This window comes from Heterodontus francisci, unplaced genomic scaffold (assembly GCF_036365525.1).
Source record: "Heterodontus francisci isolate sHetFra1 unplaced genomic scaffold, sHetFra1.hap1 HAP1_SCAFFOLD_2294, whole genome shotgun sequence".
In the NCBI taxonomy this organism is placed as follows: domain Eukaryota; kingdom Metazoa; phylum Chordata; class Chondrichthyes; order Heterodontiformes; family Heterodontidae; genus Heterodontus; species Heterodontus francisci.
The window spans coordinates 1-5,000 of record NW_027140504.1 but is presented as its reverse complement, the minus strand read 5'-3'; the positions used below and the strand labels follow the sequence as shown (position 1 = coordinate 5,000).

At 42.6% G+C, this 5,000-nt stretch overlaps 1 protein-coding gene across 1 annotated transcript in view; it reads right to left on the bottom strand.

Annotated features, from left to right (window-relative positions):
- LOC137360024 (leucine-rich repeat-containing protein 34-like) overlaps positions 1-4,891 on the bottom strand; it is a 17,255-nt gene extending 12,364 nt beyond the window's left edge. The window contains exon 1 of the mRNA XM_068025603.1: positions 4,793-4,891. The gene's annotated coding sequence lies outside the window, so the exon portion shown is untranslated. The remainder of the gene's footprint in view (positions 1-4,792) is intronic.
- Between the last annotated feature and the right edge of the window lie 109 nt (positions 4,892-5,000).

The following is a 5,000-nucleotide window of genomic DNA, read 5'->3' as shown; positions in this document are numbered from 1 at the left end:
ATGGGTGACCACAAGGCAGTCCAAGAGAATCAAGCAGGTAATGCAGGATTCCCTGAGATGATCTTGCTCGCTAACTAGTTTTCCATTTTGGATACTGGTGAGGGCGATGATTCCTGAAAGAGTGCAGCCAGAGCCAAGTCTGTGGCACCACAGGTGGCTCAGCTGCACAGGAGGGGAGGAAGAAGAGTGCAAGGGCAATAGGGATATGGGATTTTTGGTTAGAGGAACAGACAGGTTTTTCTGCGACTGCAGGTGTGACACCAGGATGCCTTCCTGATGCTAGGATCAAGGATGTCACAGAGCGAATGCAGGACATTCTTCTGGGGGAGGGTGAACTGCCAGAGGTCATGGTCCACATTGGTACCAACGACATAGGTCCTGAAAGCAGAGTTTAAGGCATTAAGAAATACATTAAAAGCAGGATCTCAAAAGCAGTAATATCAGGATTACTCCCAGTGCATGTGCTAGTGAGCAGAGAAATAGGAGAATTAAGCAATTGAACATGGGGCTGAAGAATTGGTGCAGGAGGGAGGGCATCAGATTTCTGAGGCATTGAGACCTGTTCTGGGGTAGGTGGGAAATGTACAAGATGGACGGGTTGCACCTTAGCAGGACTGGGATGAAAACCCTCACAGGGAGATTTGCGAGTGCTGTTGGGGAGGGTTTAAACTAAATTGTCAGGGGAATGGGAACCTGAGCGGGAGCTCAGATTGGAGGGAAGCAAAACTGGTAACAGGTAGTAGAAAAGTAGTAAGTGAAATTGGAATGCAGACGAGACGAAGGCAAACATCAAATAAGATCGGAATGAGGAATAATGTTAAGACAAAGTTAAGGGCACAATATCTGAATGCACGCAGCATTCACAACAAGGTCAATGATTTGAAGGCACATGTAGAGGTGAATGGGTATGATTTAATTGCCATTACAGAGACATAGTTTACAGGGTGATCAGGACTGGGAACTGAATATTCAGGGATATTCATCATTTAGGAGGGATAGGCAGAGAGGAAAAGGAGGTGGGGTAGTGTTGTTAATAAGGGGCGAGATCAGTACATTAGTGAGACAGGATCTTTGATCAAAGGAGCAAGATGCAGCATCAGTTCGGGTGGAGCTAAGAAACAGCAAGGGGAAGCAAACATTGGTGGGAGTTGTTTATAGGCTACCAAACAGTAGTGGTAATGTTGGGCACGGTATAAATCAGGAAATTAGAGCTGCATGTAGCATGGAGAATACAGTAATAATGGGTGACTTAAATTTACATGTAGATTAGGTAAACCTAATGAGCACTAATGCTGTGGAGGATGAATTCCTGGAGCAGTACATTGAACAACCAACTAGGGATCTAGCTATTTTAGATTTAGTATTATGTAATGAGAAAGGTAATAACTTTGCTGTAAAGGAGCCATTAGGAAAAAGTGACCACAATATGAAGAATGTTACAATAAGTTTGAAAGAGATATAGTTCATTCTGAAACTAGGGTCTTAAATCTGATCAAAGGAAGCTATGAAGGTATGAGGGGCAAGTTGGCTATGGTGGATTGGGAAAATACTTTAATAGATTTGACAGTAGGCAGGCAATGGCTAGTATTTAAAGAAATATTACATGGTTTACAACAAATCAACATTTCTCTAAGACACAAAAACTCAACAGTAAAGGTGAATCAACAGTGGCTAACAAAAGAAGTTAAGGATTGCATTAGGTCAAAGGAAATGACTGAGATGATCGCCAGAAAAACTGGTAAGCCCGGGGATTGGGAGCAATTGAGAGCCCAATGGGAGGCAATCAAAGGGGAGATTCAAGGGATTCAGAGTAAACATGTTCCCATAAAGAAAAGGGGTGAAACGGCCAAATCTCGAGCCCCATGGATGTCAAGGAGCTTACAGGGTAAGATAAGGCAGAAAAGGAAAGCTTATGTCTGACACCGAGAACTCAATAATACAGAAAGCCGACAGGAGTATAGAAAGTGGAGGGGTGAAATCAAAAAGGAAATTAGGAAAGCAAAGAGAGGGCATGAAAGAATATTGGTAAGCAAAATCAAGGTGAACCTAAAGATGTTTTATCAATACATTAAGAGTAAGAGGATAACTTGGGAGAGAGTAAGGCCCATGGGACAAAATTCTGGAACTCCCTTCTTAACAGCACTGTGTTTGTAAATACCCCACATGGACTGCAGCGGTTCAAGAAGGCAGCTCACCACTTCTCAAGGGCAATTAGGGATGGGCAATAAATGCAGGCCCATAGTCCATGAACGAATAGAAACAAGACGACCAAAATGGTAACCTATGTGTAGGGGCGGAAGATGTTGGTATTGTTCTTAATGAATACTTTGCATCTGTCTTCACAAAAGAGAGGGACGATGCAGATATTGTAGTTAAGGAAGAGGGGTGTGAAGTATTGGGTATGGTAAACATAGGGAGAGAGGAAGTATTAATGGGATTAGCATCCTTGAAAGTTGATAAATCATCAGGGCCAGATGAAATGTACCCCAGGCTGTTAAAAGAAACAAGAGAGGAAATAGCGGAGGGTCTGACCATCATTTTCCAGTCCTCACTGGATACAGGTGTGGTGCCGGAGGATTGGAGAACTGCTAATGTTGTACCGCTGTTTACAAAGGGAGGGAAGGATAGACTGAATGATTACAGGCCAGTCAGTCTAACCTCAGTAGTGGGCAAATTATTGGAATCTGTTCTGAGAGACAGGATAAACAGGCACTTAGAAAGGCACAGGTTAATCAAGGATAGTCAGCATGGATTTGTTAAGTGAAGATCTTGTTTGACCAAATTGATCAAATTATTTGAAGAAGCAACAAGGAAGATAGATGAGGGTAGTGCAGTTGATGTAGTCTGTCTGCATGGATTTTAGCAAAGCTTTTAGCAAAGGTCCCACATGGCAGACTGCTTAAAATAAAATCCCATGGGATCCAGGGAAACGCAGAAAGGTGGATACAAAATTGGCTCAGTGGCAGGAAACAAAGGGTAATTCTTGATAAAAGCAAAATACTGCGGATGCTGGAAATCTGAAATAAAAACGAGAAATGCTGGAACCACTCAGCCGGCCTGGCAGCATCTGTGGAAAGAGAAGTAGAGTTAATGTTTCGGGTCAGTGACCCCTCTTCGGAACTGACAAATATTAGAAATGTCAAAGGTTATAAGCAAGTGCGGCGGGGTGGGGCAAGAGATAACAATTCTTGATGGGTGTTTTTGCAACTGGAGAGCTGTTTCCAGTGTCATTCCACAGGGCTCAGTACTGGGTCCCCTGCCTTTTGTTGTATATGTTAACGATATGGACGTAAATGCAGGAGGCATGATCAAGGAGTTTGCAGACGACACAAAGATTGGCCATGTGGTAGATAGCGAGGAGGATAGCTGTAGGCTGCAGGAAGATATTGATGGTTTGGTCAGATGGGCCGAAAAGTGGCAAATGGAATTCAACCTGGAGAAGTGTGAGGTGATGCATTTGGGGAGATCAAACAAGACAAAGGAATACACGATTAATGGGAAAATACTGAGAAGTGTAGAGGAAGTGAGGGACCTTGGAGTGAATGTCCACAGATTCCTGAAGGTAGCAGGACATTTCAATAAGGTGGTTAAGAAGGCATACAGAATCCTTTCCTTTATTAGCCGAGGTATAGAATATAAGAGCAGGGAGGTTATGCTGGAACTGTATAAATCATTGGTTAGGCCACAACTTGAGTACTGTGTGCAGTTCTGGTCACCTCATTATAGAAAGGATGTAATTGCACTAGAGAGGGTACAGAGGAGATTTACGAGGATGTTGCCAGGACTGGAAAAATGCAGCTATGAGGAAAGATTGAATAGGCTGGGGTTGTTCTCCTTGGAACAGAGAAGACTGGCGGGGGATCTGATTGAAATGTACAAAATTCTGGATAGAGTGGAGGTGAAGGGTCTATTCACCTGAGCAGAGAGGTCAGTGACGAGAGGGCATAGATTTAAAATGATTGGTAGAAAAATTAGAGGGGAGATGAGGAAACATTTTTTCACCCAGAGGGTGGTGATGGTCTGGAACTCACTGCCTGAAAGGATAGTTGAGGCAGAAACCCTCAACTCATTGAAAAGGAGTCTGGATATGCACCTCAAGTGCTGTAAGCTGCAGGGCCACAGACCAAATGCTGGAAGGTGGGATCAGAATGGGTGGATTGTTTTTCAGCCAGTGCAGGTACAATGGGCCAAGTAGCCTCTTTCTGTGCCTTAAACCTTCTCTGATTCTATGATTCTATGAACTGTCAGTCACCATAAACTGGAGCATTCTCCATGGCAATACCTCCACAAATCAGTTCTCTAGCCAACCAATCAGCACTCTCTTTTCATACAGGATAAAGTTGTTGTTTTCCCTTATATTGGTATTCTTGCTGATTGTCCTGATGAGTGCAAGACAAAAAGCTTCGAACACTTGTCTCTATTTTCAGCAATACTCAAGTTCTTTGCTACCAAATAACTATAAATATAAAATTCCATCACATTATGATCACTCTTCCGAGAGGCTCCTTTACTCCACGATGTTGAGTTTGAAAGTAATTTAGTTGAGTCTGAAACCAGGACCTTAAGTCTGAACAAAGCAAACCATGAAGATATGAGAGGTGAGTTGGCTGAGGTAGACTGAGAAACTAGATTAAAAGATATGATGGTAGGTAAGCAATGGTAAGCATTTAAAGAATTAATTCATAATTTGCAACAAATATAAATTCCCTTGAGGAATAAAAACCCAATGGGAAAAGTGGTCTAACCATGGATAACAAGACATGTTCTGTCACCCAGTGATCCCACACTGTACCTGGATGGTGTAAAGCACAGGTCGACCAACATCAATGGCTTTGAGAGTGTTGTTGTTGTTTAGAACTGTTGCGAAAGCAATCAGACTTTGAATTCCCTAAAAACACAGAAAGTAAAAATCATACACTCAACATCAAAAATAACAAAACTATCCTGTAGAAAATACAACTTAAAGCAAGAAGAGGAAGATGGACTTGAACCAGCTTTAA